Genomic DNA, 19,833 nt, shown 5'->3' on the forward strand with positions numbered 1-19,833 from the left:
AAAAGAACTAATTTAAATTTAATGCTCATTTCTGATTTACTTTCCAGAAAACACAACCAACCACAACTTGGAACTTGGAAAGTATATTTAATGTTTTAAAAGAACATCCTAGCAGGCCCAGATTCACCTTGCAAGTAGAAAAGGGGGAAAAAATGTACCACTGAAATGAATGGTTGAAGGAAACGTCACAGAATTCTGTTTTTAAAAAGAAAACTTAGAGATCTTGTAACCCCCTTATGTCATTTTGGAAGAGAAGTTTGGATTCCTTTGATGGTTCGGGAAGGTTCAGGTGCTGCGTGCTCTGCTGGAAGTCTGACTGAACACGCGAATTTGCGAGAGGACTGAAAACAAAAGCACCAAGAACACCCCAGATCTGAACCAGAATGGAGGTACTGGTCACTATTTTAAGAGCAAAATGAGGTGATAGTTTTTTCCTACAAATACACGGTAAGGTAGCTTTAAAAAGAAGTTCCAAAGCTCGTAGAATACATAGTTTTTTATATATATAATTTTTTTAATAAAATGTGAAAATGAAAAGACTGATCAAATAATAATGTTAAAATATAGTTAAAATTACAGTTAAATATTATTTATGTGGCACAGATCTAATTGTCACCGTTTCTACATTATTTCTGAGAGCTTAACTCAATTGCTCCCTGAAGTATCACCTCTTCCACACACATGATGTAACACATACAAAGGACAACGTATTGCTGTGGCTTCCCTAAGTTCTCTCCTTTAAATGCTGTGAAAAGCACAACTGCTTTGCTTTTATTGTTTTAATACATAATAATATTTACCTACATGAGGTACATACACTCCTAGTATGTGGCCATTGACAGAGGAACGTGATATGGAAATTAAGAGCAAACAGACACTGTCTATTTGTAGAAGAACAGAATCATTCTCTAAGTTACAAAGCAAGAAATACAAATTACTGAAGCACTGATAAAAACATGTCACAGCTGTCTCAATAAAAGTTACTGTCAAAAAACACACTGTGAAAAAGGCTGAATGCAAAAGCAGACACTGTGCTGCTTCCGAGCACAAGTCACGCTGAAGCATGAGGGTGCTAGACCTGGGACTCACTTATTTTCCAAGGGAACATGCCATAATGCAATCACCACCAAACTCAAAAAAGGCATTCCTAAACATAAATCTAATTAACCCAACCCGTAGGTTTGTTTCACCTGTGCCCTCTGCACTATCCTCACCGGAAAGGTGAAAGGCTGCCAGCAGTGCCCTGCAGGGAGCTTTGAGGAAGGCTGCCTGCCCAGGGACCTTTGGGGCTGCACAGCCAGTGACTCTCAGGCAGGGCGAGCACAGGGCCCAGCTCGGTGTGCAGGGTGGGATGGCACAGCGGTGCTGCTCTGGGGCTCCCCTTCAGCTCTGCAAATTCCTGCATACAACCAGCTTAACTGGCTTCACAGTCCCTTCACACCTGTAAGTATCACAAAGAGACCATCACAGACCCAATGTTAAGAAGCATAATTCTGCTTACACTGTTACACCTGCTCCGTTTAGCTCAGCTAATTAACTAGCAATAGTTTAGGTAAGGAATGACAATAAAACTGTTTACAAAGAGCTCTGTGATGTATGAGGTTGATAAAGACCCTTTAATTTGTTCTGTACAATTAAACACCTGTGTGAATTGCATACTGGATTTCTTGTTCTTCAAGCAGGCATACACAAGATATCACACCAGTTTACCTTCTTTGCTCTAAGAACAGATAATTCAGCACATTAGAATAAAAGACGCTCTTAAAAGTTCACTTACTGTATCAAGAAACTTGATACAATCATTTACAGGGATGGAATTTTCACAGTACACTTTGTGATTCTCCTCTTTTCTGATACTGAAGGACGCTGACCAGAAGCAACAGGAGGATTCAAGTCAGACTTGCTGAATCATCTTGCCTTGTACAATTTGCTATTTTGCGATAACCATTTGCTGTCAAGAAGCACTGAAGATTTTCTTTTTCCCCCCTATCTCCCCACTGTGAATTGGTCCTTATTAAATGGGGAAAAAAAAAAAAAGAGGGGCAACATGCAGATCAACAAGCAGCTTTTAGGCATGTGACAGTGCTGAGTCCGGACAGCTCTGCAGTGCCCCAAGCCGTCTGCTGGTGCAGCCCCACCTGCTGCGGTCTCTGGAGCTGTCTGACTGGGCCAGTTCATCTCTCCTTCATTTACAGCAAAAAATCCCACCAGGTGAGGATATACTGACCACCAAACAGAGCATACATGGATCAACAGCACCTGCTGTTAAGGCTGGGATATTTGCTGTGTTGCCATCACCCCACACTCGGTTCTGCTGAGACGCTGCTTTAGCATACAGGCAGGGGATGGAGCATTGCTGGAGGCCTTGTTCTTGCCTCAAGTTTTCAGGCACTTCCAAAGCACTTCTGTTTTCATTTTGAAAGATCGAGTTGAAGCAAAATTGTATTGCCAAGCATAAACATCCAGACTCCAGTGATTTCTTCAGCCAGGCCTGGATACAACACTTTCCAAAGCTGGCAATCAGGTCTCAGACCCCCCCAGGGACTCATGTACAAGTACGAGGGGAACAGCTCCTACAGCAGCTAATGACTTCATTGCTACTTCAAACTCAGAAAGTACACAGCTGGCTGCATGCCAACACTAAATGGAAAGGAGCCCTAAAATAAAATGGCTGAGCACTGGGTGCCAAACACGAACACAAAAATCAGCCTGAGCGAGATGCGGAGTGGGAGGGAAGACAGGAAGTGGTCAGATGGAATACAGATCTTTTGGTGTGTGTGATCATGGTTCCCATTATTGTCTGAAACATTTCAGGCAGGTGATACTGCATGCAGGAGACCTGCAAGGTATATGCCTCTAGCATGAGAGAACCCGAGGCTTCTGCCCCAAACCCTGCAGATCAGCAGGAACACGCCGATGCCAGAAGGACAACAGCACAGCAGGAAAGGAAAAAGGGGGAAGACTCCAACTCATCTCTATCAGAAATGAGGTAAAATCTACAAAACATGTTTCTACACGCTCCCACAACCATGTAATGTCACTATTGCATGAATCACCTACTTTTATTCTCATCTTATCTTTTCAATCTATTAATTCAATATAATTAAAGACCACTAAAATATGCAAAGAACTTGCAATGTGATAACAGTGCTTCCCTATTTCACTAATAGAGGCAACTGGCATCACTGCTTCTGGGTATACACCTTTGTTGTCAAAAAATACTTCTGAAATTGAGACTTACCAATTATGTATCAGGTAAAATTGTAACAACATTCAAGTAGGCTCAGAAGGATACAAATTTAAAGCCATCAGATCACAGAAATTCCTTGAGATACATTTGATCAAGGCAAATGGAAGTGTGGCAGAGCCACCTGAGAGTAACAGCGAGCAGCAGCGGTGCACAGAGCTCCCTACCAGCTGATGGTACCAAGTCTGCCAGCTGTGATGGAAAATTCAAAATGTGTGCTCCACCATGAAGCAGTCATTCAACTATTAATTTACATCTCAAACTTAAGTCCCAAATATTAATCGAGGAATGAAACAAAGAAAGCTTCCTACTTATAGTAAAGTGACCTGAAGCATCTTCCTAAAAGTTTTGCTGTTGCTTCACTCAGACCTAGTGTGACCCTAATCACAACCCCCTCCTTTTTCCAAATTCAATGAAATCTACAGAGGTCCAAACTGTTGTTGCTTCTGAACACTGCAGATTCAGTATTGCCAGTCTGTAAACAAAGAATACAGTCCAAAAAGGAAAGCAGGTTTGACAGTGAATGTAGATCTCAGCACCTGAACAACAAGCGAGACACCAGAACTGTGCATTATTACAATATGCTGCCCTCATCCAAAGCTGACCTTAGATTTCAGTGAGCTACTATGGAAGATGTTTCATACATCACATGTTTCTTACAGCAGCGCCACCTTGTTTTCACAGCCAATTATTTGCATTACAGACACTTGCAGTCCCAGGGTTTCAGCAGAGAACTGCCCATACTGACCTTAGTTTTTGGGAAGTTCCAAGCTCACAGTCATTCTTAGCAGTATGATGTGCAGCCTCTTCTCCTGTCAGCTTTTAAATCTATGTCATATTTGAACAGTGATTCTTATTATACACTTTCTTAACATGTAGATTCCAGCAGAAAGCCACATTTGTGAAGAACATTACAGAAGTTCTACATGTTTTCATGTAAACTCATTAGTAGAACATTCCTACTGAAATCCCCAGGGGAAAAAATTGTGAAACTTGTCAAGTACTGTTAGATTTTAAGAGTTCCAGTTGTGCATTTGTAGTTCCAGCCAGCAGATGAATTTACTATGACTGTGCATGTAAACTGCATTTTTAGCATATAGGGTAATTCAATATTGGAACAAGCAGATCTGAAAATCTGTCCCTTGCAGCTCCAGACACACAGACAGGCAGGTGCAACAAAGCAAGGTGCTGACAACTTTGGCTCTAATCCATCAAAGCACTTAAGCACATGTTTAATTTTAAGCACATGAGTAATTCTATCAACTTTAATAGGGCTACTCATGGTTTAAGTACTACGATGGATAGGGGCCAGAATGCGCAGAACCTTTAAGAACGCTGCATGGCCTATGTTATATGAAATAGAAATGGCATTCTTCCACTGAACAATTAAGTTATAAAAGTTTTAGAAGCAAAATATACCGTAAGTTGAGCATGGTTCTCCCTATGTAAATACAGAGACGTGAGTTACTCTGCAGCCTTTGAAGACAAACTGATGCAGATTCTCATATGCAGGATGCCCACGTATCTTTGGTTTGCCCTTCTTTCCTTTGACTGCTTCATCTTAGGGCCGTATGTCACCTATGCCCCCCACACCACGTTTCCAAATGGGGGACTGCAATTCAGAAATCTGACATAGAAAAGACCGATGTATCAGCTACTACTTCCACTTCCCTTCTGAAATACGGTGTTACTGGGTGGAGTTTGAAAACATTCGTGCTAAAGCCTTCCAAACCCAAGGTGCCTATGCAGACACACGTGTGGCAGTTCCAGTATCACTGCCTAAACCATTTGTTGACTTCCTCCATAACATCAGTTATTTTCTGCATTCACAGCTTTACCTCCAGCTGTCTCATACACATGCAATGTGACAAATTTGGACGAATTAAATAAAAAACAAGAGTTCTTTAAACTTAAACTATGTTACACAGTCAGTGTTAAGGATGTTAGAAAACGTCAGCTCTGCAAATTTCTACCCAGAACAATTGCTGTAAAACAGAGTTGACTGATTTAAACTCTAAAACATTCACTAGAAAAATTTCAATCCTGTTTTAGTTGAACATGGCTCCAAAAATTGTTACCAAGTTTTACAAAGCAGCTTTCTAAAAAAGGAAGAGAATGGAACGATCTGAGAAATCCTGCACAGATCTCTTCCAGGAGGCCAAATCACTACAAAGAAAAGGCACGAGACAACTCGAGTTTTCTTCCTGTGCTCATAATTTCAGTCAAAAAGCTCCACAAAATTTTCACTTCTGTAATTATACTGTCCCAAATGTAAAATGAATCTTAACAGCTTCTAATAAAATATCAAATCATATCTGAAGGAGAAGTCAAAGTCAATTGAACCATCCCTGCACCCAGGGACCAACTGTCCCCAGGCCCCTGCTGGTCCCATAACAGAACATGTTCCAGTTTCCATCTCCTTACTACCAAACTCACAGCAAACCAATGCACCAACCTCTTGCTAAACACTTCAAGGACTCAACATTTTCTGTCCTCTTTCAACTGGAATAAAACTGAAGTTGATCATTATTTTCTTTCCTTCCCCCACTGTATCACATAACCACACCACAGCATACAAAACAGAACAGCCGTGCAACTTCCACTACAGCCACGTGTGTCAGCAGGGCTCAAAACTCTTCTTTTTCCCTAAAGAAGTGGAAAACAAAGGCAGTGCAAGGCCACAATGTGTAAGCCTGCCTTGATTCTAAATATTTTTTCTTTCATTAATTGCTACCACCCCAAACTTGGCACAGTTTACCTTCTGCTCTGACTATTCCTAACAGAGCCTAAAATTAACACAGCTATTTCATTATTTCATTCCTTGATTGGTCAACAAGCATAATTGAGAACAAATGCTTATTTTTTTCTGAAGAACACACATTAAAGAGAACACAAAAATACCTTTTGCATGGATTATTTTTTCTGAGATATCTCCAGCAAAGCAATTATATGCTACTGCTTATCAAACAGGATTTATAGAGAATATAGTACAAAGCAAATTAAAATTCCTTTAAATACAATTAAAAAACAAAACAAAACAAAAAAAAGAATGCTTTCAATCTATATCACTGCAGAGTCTCTAACTTCTGCCAGAATTCTCAGCTTATTGAAACTGGACACAGTGTGGTACATCAACGCGTTTTATAGTGCTACTACTGTAACAATTTAAGTAATAATTCTGACAATTCCTTACTTAAAAATCTTTTAAATAAGAAACTCAACAGCTATAACTGACTAATTTTGTGTAACAAATTAATGTAATTTGGCCTTCTCAGAGCACCAGGAAAGGGAGCAGAGGCAGAGGGACTGTGTTTCCAAAGAGTAACTATGACAGAAATAAACTTTTCTACAAAACCTGCTCTGGAGGTCAAAGCATCACAGCAGGCTCACACACACCAAATACCAAATAAAAAACCAACCAACCAACAAAACAAACAAACCAACAGCCCACACCTCTCTGCTGGGTGAATTCTTCAGTATTGCACACAACTCACAGCTCTTCTCTATCATCTCACGTTAACACATCCAATGTTCTTAAGGCATTCGTCTCCAAAATGAGAAACTGTACTTCATCTTGTGAGCTTCGCTGTGCTCCTACAGCACCCAGTAACTCACTGATTAATCAAGGCTCTGATTTTTGGAACACCTTTTGTTCCAAACTGAAACTTGAAGCACTTTCTTCTTTATAAAAGATGATTTGGAAACCATTTTCCCGTTGAAGCACATGGATTAGCACTCAGCCTCATGTTTATAAAGCACAGGTTTGTTAACACTGCACCCACATAACTTGTTCATTTCAACACAGTAAGTTGCAGCTACATCACTACACGAGACAATGGGAATTAGAACTAGCAGAACTCAGTACGAGGGCTTATTTACATTAGAAGAGCATTTATAGCACAAAACCAAAACGCCTGCATACACAGTTTCAAATAACCCAACTGCTTTGCTATTTATATAGCATCTCCTGTATCACTGATGTTACTACTACGTTTCTGCTGAGAGAAGCCTGCCAAGAGGTGAGGCTGCACAGAGCCCTGCTGCCTGCAGCCGTGTGCTGTGAGCGCCTGCACCAGGGCTGGGCCAGGGCGAGCTGGGAAAGGCCAGCATGAGCCCATCCTTGTTCTGAGCATAACCCCAGCAGCAAAACACTTGATGGTCTAAGCCTAACAGTGACATTCAGTCCCATGCAGACAGTAGCGGTGACAGGAAAGCTGTTCTAACACCTCCAGGCACCCTTACCTGGGTCACCTTTCCTCGAGAACGGAAACTTCACCCAGTCCTTAAGCTTTGTGGTACAACAGAGTTGGCTCAGATACAAATAACAGCACTGATGTAGCCAAGGCTGCCTTCAATAGAAGTGAAAAGCTCAATTTTACATCTGTAAAATGCGTAACACCAAAGTGTTCATAACTCCCATACAACTCAGTGAAAACTTGTGGTTGTTAGTCTTGAACAAAGAAGTTAAGGAAGCATATTTTCTGCTGATAAAAAAGCAATAAGCTTTAAAACCTGACTTCCAATATTCTACAATCTCCCATAAGCCTCCTGAAACTGCAGAAACACAGGAGACAAATCTTCCATTGCCCGTGCAATTGCCAGCATTCTCAGACAACCAGTTTCACTTCTTGGAGCGTTTTCTCTGGTTTGGTCCCTCACAAAGTAGCAACCGAAGTGAGAAATGATCTTAGGAGGGACAGACAAAGAAATAAACCCAAATTAAATTTCAGATTCATTCAAAACCAAATGTTAGCACACTTTCTTCAGATGCTCAGTAAAGCTCCGATATGTTTACACAGACACCCAGCCGTGCAAGCTAAGTTACCCTCTGTGACTCAAAAACAAACACAGATATTGTTTAATTATAATCAAGTTTCCATCTATAAGAGACCCACTATACTCAATTTCAGTGCCATCAGTGGAGAAAATAAGCAAGCACAAAGCAAAAGTGCAAAGAATTCTGCATAAAGAAATTACCCAAAAGCAACTTCCACCAGAACTCACCTCAAAGGCTGCAGCACTCCAGGAACAAACCCAAACTGTGCTCTTTTATTACCGTTTATCTCTAACGGTCTGGATTTTTTTTTTTTTCCTATCTGCAGAAGCTACGTATGTGCCTTTACAAACCTTTTCCCACAGCCACGGCTTTAAGGAAACAATAAATTTTTCCAATATTTATTTGCCTATGTAATTGCAGCCAAAGCACAAAAGGGCAGCAAACCCAATCGGAACGGACCGTTGCTGGTTTCCATGCAGCAGAGGCAGCAGGAGAGCAGTGCAGCCCACAGCCAGGTGTGCTGGGACACCGGGCAGTGCTGCCCCTCACCTGAGCACCGGGCGTCTGTGCTATTACGTTATTGATAGCAGAGACAGCAGAGAAAAGGAGGAGCAGGTAAAGTTTATCGACTGCAGCCTCCTTTCAGGACATTCTGTACCTCTCCTTTGTAGCTGTACTTTCTTTTTCCCCCCCAATAAATAACCAGACAAAAAAAAAAAGCCTCCTTGTAGTTCGGCCCCAGCATAGCTGCACACAGCTGCCATGTGCAGAGCTCAGTGCAGCCCCAGCAGCTGCTGCTAATGCTTTAGTAAAATCGGCCCAAATGCAGAGTCTGAATTATTTCTGTTTTGATCTTAAGGTGACTGAATTGTCGTAGCTCGGAACAAAGATGACTCACTTTAAGAAAAGCAACCCAAACCCCCAAATATGCTATCAACCAACCAAGGCAAGCCAAGCAAAAACATGTGATCAAATCGGTCCTCTAGTTGGAGCTTGTTAGATACCATCCCACTTTCCAGCTGGTCCGGCAGGTAATGCTGAATATGAAGTCAGATACATAAGCAGTTCCTGACAGCTGCATGCAGGTTATTCTGAAAGCAAATCAGCAGAAGTTCAACACGTATCAGGCAAGAGCTGCCTTTGCAGCACCGTGCTGATATCTGTAGTTACCTTGAATATGCTATGAAAGTATTCATTTATTTTCCAGTTATTGAAAGTTTTGCACTACCAGAAGTTAAGATGATATATGAAAAATATTTGGAAATAAACACCAAATATTACCAGGCAACAACAAAATATCCTCACTTCCTTCCAAGCACAGATACAGTCATCATCACATTAAAGCCATTAGTGAAATTCTTCAGCCAGTGGCATGCAGCACTGTTAGGCTCTCAGTTCCACCTACCAGTGCTGCTTTCCTGCCTGGCTTTAGGAGATGCTGACAACTGAAGAACGTGAGAAACATGGGACTTTATTTCCAGCTACTCATGACTTAATTTACAGAAAAGTTAGGATTCAGTTTATGTTCAAAAGTGCAAATTTCTGTACAAGTACTTCTGAAATGATTTTGTTCTTGGTCAAATCAACCTACTTAAAACTGTACTGCAGGTTACCTGCTGAAATGGTAAGCAACCACTTCCGTATGCTTAGCAAAACAGAAAAAATTCCTTCGTTACAATGGAGCTGTAGAAATCATTCTGAAAACACGACACAAATTCCCCTGATGTAAATATTATATTTCCCATTATACCCATTCATTTGAACTCTGTAGTAAGAGAACAATACTTTCACAATTCAATTTTACAGTTCCTTGACTGTGTCACGGTAAACTATTTTTAGTTCCAAAAGCTGAAGTGAAGCCGTCCTGCAGCACACACAGACGTAACCGGCGCTGAGGCACACGGATGGACAAACTCCGAGCTGTAAGTCAGCCCAAAGCAGATGTGTAAACACTGACGCTCTCACTTCTCAAATTCTTCCCTCACGTACCTTACAAAATCCACTCCTGTGCCAGGAGTTTGAATCACACAAAGCAGTACTTCCTAAACGTTTTTTTTGGTTTTTTTTTTTTGAAGTTGGCAGAGCAGCTCTTGCACACGAGTTTCCCCATATGCAGATTATTTCTCAACAAGCACGAAGAAGCTGAGTCTTCACTTCTCACGGAGGTATTTAGTCTCTTTCGTGCAAACTTAGAGATGAACGCATGAAGTACAGAACTAGAGGAGACTTGAACTGCTCAGGCTAACACATAAGCTTGAAAGATCAACATTAAAACAAATTTAAAACTCAAAAGGCTCAGAGCCAGCCTCGTGTGGTCTAAGGCCGAACCACCAGGCGGCCTGAAAACCTGGGCAGTACTCACAGGCAGCTCAGGAGCTTTTCTGAATCCTTCTCTCAAACCTTTGGAAGCCACGAAGCCCTGCAGCACCCACTACGCTGCCAAGCCCAAACGTCCTGAGCAACCTACCACAAACCCGGATTTCTAGGGAACCCTTCCTTTTGCACTAGGAAGGTTCATTTAACCCATGATGTTTTGGGCAAACATTCTGTATCCAGATTAGCCTTCTCCAACGAAACACAAATTAACTGGAAAAATTCCAAACCATGCTTGCTGAGAAGTCTGGAAGTCACAAAGGATGCGGAGAAGAAAATTTCACTTTATTGTAATCAACATCTGCATGTATTTGGACTCAACTTGTAAGAAGAAAAACCTTTTACTAAGTTTAAAATTGGAAATTAATTATACCTGAATAAGCACATTTATTATCGTTTCCTTTGATAAAAAGGAAGTTATACTGCTGCAATTTAAATCAAACCATGACAATGGCACAATTATCACACCCTCGCCCTGACCTGATATTTCTAAATGGGGAAAAAAATAATAAATACAGTTCACACTGACAGTATATAATAAATAAGAAGGACAAAATAGATATTTAGCCCATCAGAATATGTAGCACTTTGCTATGATTGTCCAATTACTTTTACAACATATGGTCCCTTAAATATTAATAATACTGTTTAAATGAGAAACTTATTCACAGCTGATGAATGTAACCTCAGGAGAACGCACAAATTGCTAGAAATTATTACCTTGCAAATTATTTAACAGTATTACTTGGACATAAATATCGATCCAGCTAGCTGCTACTTTGGCTGCTAAAGAAACCAAACCAGAAGTACTGAGAAACTGGAGATCACTTGCTCCTATCTGAACCCAACTGCCCCAGTGGCATTCCAGCTAATGCAGAGGCATCAACCAGGCAGCACAACTGATGTGCAAGATTTGCTTTCTATCCTATTCACAGATAATTAGACAGAGTTAAAAAAGATGAAACCTCTTAAGGAAAATAAGGAAAAGAAAAAAAACCATGCAGAACGTGACAACTTCAAAACTTGTTATGAATCCTGCCTGCTTCCAGAGTTCCTAAAGCACCAGTGGCAGAACCTGGCAACAGACTTCAGTAGGAAGCAGCGTCAATCTTTCCCTTACATTTCTTCCCTAATCCTCTAAAGTGCCATTTCTGAGCTATAATATTGGCCTGCACAAACCATCCATCTAACATAGCACAGCATGGATTCTTAGAAATAATCCTTCTGGAAATTTCTGTAGGCAGAGAGATTTTTGCCACTACATTACAGAAAATATCTGCCCAGTAGTACAAATTTGATTAAAACAATAAAAAAGAATTTGAAAGCGATCGTCAACATCTGGAGAATTCTAAAACATATTATTTATCAGATACATAAGAGACTACAAAAACCATTTCTTCATTTATGTAAGAAACAGTGGTTCTCAGCTGAGTGGTAAAGCACAAGATGGGGAGGTGGGGGCAAGCAAGAGAATGAGAGAAGGAGAAAGAGCAAGGAAACACAGCATGTCCCTGTCCTTTCTTTTTAAAGACGAAACAACCCGCCTTAATGTAAGAGCCCTAACATCTGTTTTGGTTTGTGCTTTTAAAGATGTGATCGACTCCAGCTCACAGTGCGCCAGCGTTGTGGCTGTTGATGCAACTCAGAGCAGTGCTGGAAAGCTCACCAACACAGATCTTCGTTCATCAGCTTTCTGAGATGGCACTTCTCAAACTTATCTGCTTCTCCCTATCTGTTTTAAAAATGAGCGGGGTGGGGATGTACCTAGCAGAAGGTACGTGGTTAGAAAGCTGCTGTAATGGAGAGGGAAAACAAAGGGAAGAGCACACCCGACTTTCAAGATTATTTGCTTCCAGCCTGAAAGACAAGGCTTTCCCCTAAAATGTTTACTGTAATGTAATTATTAAGAAATCTCCTTTTCAAGTTTAACAGAAAGAGAAGCCAAGTCTATTCCCACAAGTTACAAGTGCTATGCAAACAATATGCAGAAATGCCACACTAATCTACTGCCTGGAAATCAGATAATAGCAGCAACCTACCTACACCACAGTGATATTCACTGCTATCTCCATACTACTTTCACACAGAAGTTAAGCAAGACTTCTCAGCAGTTCAAACTTCCTACAGAACACAGCATAACCGACTGCATATGTTGTGTCTTCCAAACACATTTATGAAATGTTCTATGTATTTTGGTAGGTTATTAATAGTTGGTGTTGGCAGAGAAAGGACATATTAAACTAAAAATGTAAATCGTGTAAACCTAGTCATAAACATTTTTATGACTAGGCTTTTTTGAAGCACTTTACTGACATTAGCCAGTCAATCCTCAACCTTTCCTATGAAGTAGATTAAGCATTAAGGTAAATCCAAGGTGTGGCATCATGACAGTTTACCCTTAGTGGCAATTACACAATTGGAGCAAATTCTGCCAGTTTCATCATTTGAAACCATTTTTAGACTAATGATCATTATGCAACTCTTAAGGTATGGAGGCAGTGACATCACTTGTCTCCTACGCTGTGCTTCAGAGAACGCATCAGATACTTGCCTGACCCAGCTCTGTGCTCAACATTTCTCCAAGAACAGTTGATAAAAAAGGAGAGGGCGACAGTAAGTGACTGGGTTGGCTGGGTAATGATTCCATCTTAAGCAATCGGCGTTCATATCCAGCATTAATATTCAGGAAACGTCCCAAGTCTCAATCATTAATGATTAAGTATCACCACACCCTGAAATATTTCACTTCATATCTGTACTGAAATCATGAGATCCAAACTTCAAACGTAACTGCTTGCCATTTTAAAGGCTGTGTTGGAATGGAGGGACGCTGGTTACAGCAGCCTGTAGAAAACCCACCTCGGTGCCAAGGCATCAAAACGTGCAGACTAACAGCTACCAATGCCTCAACAGTTTGAGGACATGGCAGCACATTCCCGAACGTGAGCAAGCATCCCTTGGAAGACTGAGGAAGAAATGTATGTCTAAGGTTAGAAAATTTAATTCTTTGACCCAGAGGGACTCCTTAATGAGAAGCAATCTCCTATTATTTCACCTCACTTCACATCGTACATCCACCCAGCTTTCCAAAATACCAACACAGCCACGCTCCTGAGCTTACACAACCCAGCTTTCAGCAAGCAGAAATTGCTGTAGGGATGGATCAGTCCACCAAGGCAGGGATCAGAGCCACACCTCGATGCCCCACAGGAGTGCCATGTGGAAACCATGCACAGCAGCTCCACAAATCACCAAACAGAAGTTTCCTCAACAGTTAGAGAATTCATAGGTTTGGTGACTTTTAGAGACAATTCCACTGTAGTCTCTGTTATAATATTTTCAAGTGAAGATTCTTAAAAGGCCTATTTTTACAAAAATCTAATCCAAAAACAGGTTTCAACATTTAAACATTTATCATCTTACGCACGTTATTATTTTTGAAATATTTCAGGAGCAATCTGAAACAAGCCATGTATTTCCTTGAATTTTACAAAAGCACATTCATTTTGATGATGGAGATATTTTCCTCAGAGTAACCACGTGTCCCTTTTTATTTAAATGAAAGCTGGGCAAAAAGGAAAGAGCCACAAGAAACCCAGCAATGCTACCACATGAGATGGCACATATACCTGAAACAAAGCTTAAATAGCTGCAGTCATATCTGCACCATCCCACGTAGAGCTGCTGCACAAAGGGTTAACGTGCACTGTGCAGCAGTTAATGGCCACAGATAACGACAGTTAGAGTTCAGTAAACTGGCAGACAGATTATAGTGCAGTTTTATTACTACCTCCAACACGTTTACTGATGTGCTTATTAGTTTTTTATAGCATTCTGCTCTTGAGCAACCAGTTTATAATATTTACCCTTTACAAACTACGTATACAGACAACACATACATATACAAAAGGGTAACTGAGTTTACATGGCAATACTGGTACAGCAGCTAACGCGTTATGTGTGTATAGCAATCACACACATCTTGCAGGGACAAACCTATTTATAAGCCTAGAGGCAAAAAACAGCTGCCAGAATTCATGCTTTTTATGCATTTAAAAACAAAACAAAAAACAAAAACCCATGTATTAGGGCTGGTCTTTTCCTCTTAGAGGATGAAGGTAAAAATACCGCCACCACAAAAGTTTTTGTATACACACCACACACACTGAGCTCTCCTTTTCCAAGTTACCTCTATTACCTGCAGTACACCAAGAAAGATTTTAGTCCAACATGAATAAACCTTACACGTTGCACATGGTAAAAATATTACATACACTGGGATGGCTCTTTTTTCATTATGTTTTAAACATTTCCTAGTGTCGTTCTTTTGTACATCTTCATTAATTGAATTTATCCTTTAATCCATAATTATCCGGTATTGTTTTCAGTCCACACACAACAAGCCACAAGGAACCAAACCCCAGCTGACTGCAGTTCATTGCCACCGCAGTCTGCTCACAACGTACCGCCCACCTTACAGGGCAGGGCAGATCAACCCCTCTCAGGCAGGCACCCATCAGGCTCTGTGATGCAGACAACTGACATACAGACTGTAATTCAAAATACACACATCCTCTTAGTAGCATTTGGAAGCATGGTACTACCTCTGAAACATCACAGACTCCTACAGAAGCGGGACAGCAGGAAGTTGCCTTGCAATGATAAGCAGTGAATGCACACACGGAGTGTCCATTTGTTGTGTTTCTCTGTGTCACACAGAGAAAATTCCTCCCATATTACGTTGCTGCTTCTTGTCCACTTCATCCTCAACAACAGCAAACTGGAAGTCTCTTGAGAAAAACACCTCAGTCAAGTCCAGTCCGTAAACACAGACTCAGCACAAAGCACCTCACCATGTATCAGGCATGTCTGACCCACGTCTCTGTCAAACACTGCATGTGTAATTCAGAATGCAGCCCTCTTTGAGTATAAATAAAACCAGGGACCTGCTGTACCACTACTTCTGATTCATCTGCAGCACATCCTTTTTTACTACTCTTACCCAGAAGTGGAACAAGCGTGTTTCTAAGATCAGCACCTTCAGAAAACAAGAGTGGGAAGCAAAGCACTGGTGTGCGTAGCTGAGACCAACCGTCCTCCAGCCAAAATGCAGGGGACAGCCTGATGAGCTGTACTGTGTGCTAGTGGTGTGCAGCTCAGTCATTCCAGGCTGTGGCTGAGAAAAAGTGAGTTAAATCACAACGTTAGAATCTACTTTAAAGTGTTAGCATTATTGCTTTTAGGAGCTGGTTACAGAATTGAAGATGGCCCTTCCATACAGGCAGTTATAGGCAATGGTATTCTAAACTGAAAGGAACTCAAATTAAGGCAATTTTAATACAGGCACTTTCTAACTTTTTCTGCATCCTCAATAATGTTGTTATAGACCACCTACATGTAATATATATCGTTTTCTTTCTGGATTGAAATGAAGCTATCATCCAAACTTAAATATCATTTCTACAGGTCAGATTTCATATTCATTTTTATACCCTTCACTGCAGCAGTTTGTCTGCTGCTCAGATCGCATTTCACACGAGAGACAGAATATAAAAATAAGCTCTATTTATTGCTTTATAAGCATTGCAACATTATCCAGTAGTAAAGGACCTACACACTATCCATCATACTTCTAGTTTGGAAGGCCTTCTAGGTGATAAATATTTTAATGAAATTCAATACACCGTAGGTGCATCAGTGTGAAATGAATGGATAGCAATATCTATTGAATATAATGAGCAAACACATGAACAAAAATCTTCCAAACCTTTTCAGTTAATTTGCAGTCCTATTAGAGACAAGTGAAGCCCACACAGGCCAGAAAAACAAATACAAATACCAAACTACCTCCTGCCCTCCTGGGACCAAACCTTGCCCTCTGCTCTATGAAGCATGAGCATAATTGTGCTTCAGTCACTGAAAGGAAAAAATATTCTTGATTTAATAACCTGCTTTGAAAACAAAAGGCACAACCTAAGCACTAAATATTATTAGCTTTTTCAGAACACCAGCTCCAAACACATCACTCCTCATTTCCCTCTCTCGTAACTGTTTTCATTCATGTCATCAGAAGGCATCTTATTTCCAGCAACAACTACTCACTTTTATTTTATTTTTTTAAATGCTGCTGGATGTGCAGAACTACTGTTGAGGAGGTTGCTTGGCAACAAGTGAGATGCATCAGAAAGACAGATAAGGTCCACAATGAATGGAATTGAAGAGAACTATATTTGGTTTCATTCAGAGATACTAACGCACTCTAACCATAACAATTTGAATTTTCCACAATGAGGTGAAATTTTGCTATTTCTTTCAACACAGACACAGAGTCACGCTGAATCCATTAAGCCAGCTTGCCAGTCCACCTATAGAGAGGCGACCATAAGGAGGGCTTCAACCTGGGTTAGTGGTTTGGTACAGAAAGGAACTGACATGCAGTAAATATTCACAAGACTTGTAGCCTACAGAGGATAGCTGTATGCTTCAGCTGCCTCTCAGTGTATTACAGACCTGTGCTTCCCCACATCTCCGCATACCTGAAGTCACAATTTGTTACACGCTATGCATAAGGAACAGACAAGAAATTAGATGACACTGAGCATTCTGCAACAGCAAATAACTGATCAGAAAAAAATATGCCCAAACGATTCAAGGAGGTCAGAAAAGCCTTATACAGCAGAAGATGGAAATATTCCTATCAATTCCTAGTGAAAGAGGTTCTTTCTTAACTCACGCCCTCAATCAATTTTATCTGGATCATGTGAGTAAGAATCAACCGGTCTGGCACAAAAGACAGTCAGGTCCTGTCCAATCTTTGAAGCTTCAGAAGGAAGTTAAAGCAGTAACAACATAAAAGTAGCTAATTATCTTGATGGGGAAATACAACAATAAAAAACAACCCTCCATCAGTCCCCACCTCTCTGGCACCTGCAGGCAACCACAGCACTCTGAAGGTTCCAAGGCTTCCAAAACCAAAGCAGAATTGCATCTACAGCAACGACGCCCAGGATCATAAGCCAAATATGATTCCCTGTTGCTGCAAAGGAAAGCAGGTGATCTATGGTGCAGGAAGCACCTGCCAGCACCAGCAGAACCACCAGGAGCAGGCACACTTCTGTCAGGAAAGCTGCATCTCCAGAAGCTGCATTGAAAACCACTTTAAAAATAAACTTGCCCTTATCTCTCAGAGCTCAAATGAAGTTTTACCATCTCAACAAGTTATCTCAGTTAAAGTATCTCCACTGCTAAGGAACTGAAGCTCAGTCATGCCTTCACATTTTTGGTATCCTTCTCACACAGCAGCACCTCTATGTGTTAATGAAATCCCACTTAGGCATCCTCCTTGTGGACCTCCTGCAATTCCTGGGGCCTTTCCTTTAAATCCTTCCCAACAGTTCCACGTTCCTCACGATCTGAAGACACTAGAATAGGACAGACTATTTTAATAACTCCCTTATCAGTGTTGAAGTCCACTTTATTACTTACGCTTCACTTTCCCTCTTTTATACATCCAAGCTACATTTGTCTTTTTGCCACAATAAAACACACTGCCATAATTAACTAACTGACTTTCAAGTCCTTTTCCAATTTTACAGATACAATCTACATTCTGACTCCCGTGAGACTGCCTTGCATTCAGCTATATTAAAACAAATTTATGAAGTACAACTTTTAAACATGTTATTCAGATCTCCCTGTAAAGAGTAACCTGACCTCCCCAGCATTAACCATCAGCCAGTGTGCAAAGAGGGCTTTGGGACTGAAGCAGACCAGCAGTCTAAAGAATGACTTTATATACTTACCCAGTATTTCCCCGGGAGCTTTCCAAGAAGTGGTCCCACCCGTTGCCTTTATTACCCACTGCACTGAGATCTATCCGTGAGGCAGCTTCTACAGTGCCGTAATATACATGCTGTTAATTCCACACAATTCAGTTTTAAAAATCAAAATATAATGTGAATACATCATATTGGAGAAGAAAAGCACTGATACCAAACCGGTTGATTTTATCTACCAGATCTATAATCTTCCCAAAGAGGCCTAAGTTGACTCAAGAACATCCCACTAGACATGAAGCTACGCTGACTGTAACGTTCTTCCTATACAGCCTTTTTGTGAGAAACCATAAACTTAAAAAAAAAAAAGAGAAACCTGGCAATCTGGGCAATCTCTCAATTCTTGTTTCAAAACCTGCCCTTTCTGACAAATGCTCCTAATACGTATCTTTGTCACAGATTCTAAGCTCCCCTCTTCTTTGTGCAGTGTTGTATGGGATGGATGCATTCTCCTCTTTCTCATAAGGAATAAAATACTTCTAGAAAATTGTTGCTTCCTCTAAATAACAATGTATTATTTTACTCTCTATATTCAGTAATAAATCTGTGCTCAAACAAGATCATTAAAAGTAAAGTATGAAAAAGTATATTTTTTTTTGTAAGAGGTCTTAAGATTGTGCAAAAGAATCAGAAATGCTTTACCAAACTCAGTCTTTTGTACTTCTAGCACTTCACTTTCCAACAGGGGCAAAAAGACACCGAGGTCACAGAACACTATGAAGTTCTTCAGTGATAAACATAAGGAAAGTAAACATACTATTGCATAAGGTACAATTACATAAAATGAGGACCGTCCAATTAGGTGAAGGCAGAATACAGAGGCAACACGGGGCATCCCCAATTCCCAAGGGTTCACTGAAACTGTGGCCCAGTGACACAGCTCACCCTCACATTCAAATAAAATACAAAACCAAAAGACAAAATAGTTACATTGGCAATTTTTGTGGATGTGTAAAATTGTGCGGCTCCAGCTATAAATCTTATTGTTATCTACAAATGTTTGGTATAAGCAGATTGTGTTCCTTTGAATAACTATTTTGAAACAATATTCACCATTTTTACAAGCCCAAAGTGACAAGTTGCATCTAATCTGCAGGCATATATTGCAGCAGGCTTCAAAACCACTACAGAAAACCCAGTGAGTTCCTACTCCATAGAAATTTAACAACAACAAAAAAATACCCATAAAGCAAATCTTCCAGAACATACTTACATAAAATACACTGAAAACATCAAAAACATTTAACACAGAACCCTTAGTGGCACTGACCTCTGCAGCTCTGCTTCCAAATCTGGGAGCTGCAGTCAGGTCAGGACGTGGAGCTGGAGCTGCTCGCCCTGCACAGCGTGGCAGCCCGGCTCGGGGTATCACTGCCCCTCCTGAGCACCCCACTGAGCTTCTCTTGTCTGTTTTCTCATTTGTTTCGTGAGGAGAACATCTCCTCAGCTTTGCACTCTGAGTACTTTTTTGGTTTTGTTTTCTCCATGAAAAATACCAGGCTGCGTTTCGCAGACTCTCAGTTCAGACCACCAAAACCATTTCAATACATGGATGTTGTGTCCATGTGACAATGAGCTTTTGCTGATTAATAAATAAATTA

This window comes from Meleagris gallopavo, chromosome 22 (assembly GCF_000146605.3).
Source record: "Meleagris gallopavo isolate NT-WF06-2002-E0010 breed Aviagen turkey brand Nicholas breeding stock chromosome 22, Turkey_5.1, whole genome shotgun sequence".
In the NCBI taxonomy this organism is placed as follows: domain Eukaryota; kingdom Metazoa; phylum Chordata; class Aves; order Galliformes; family Phasianidae; genus Meleagris; species Meleagris gallopavo.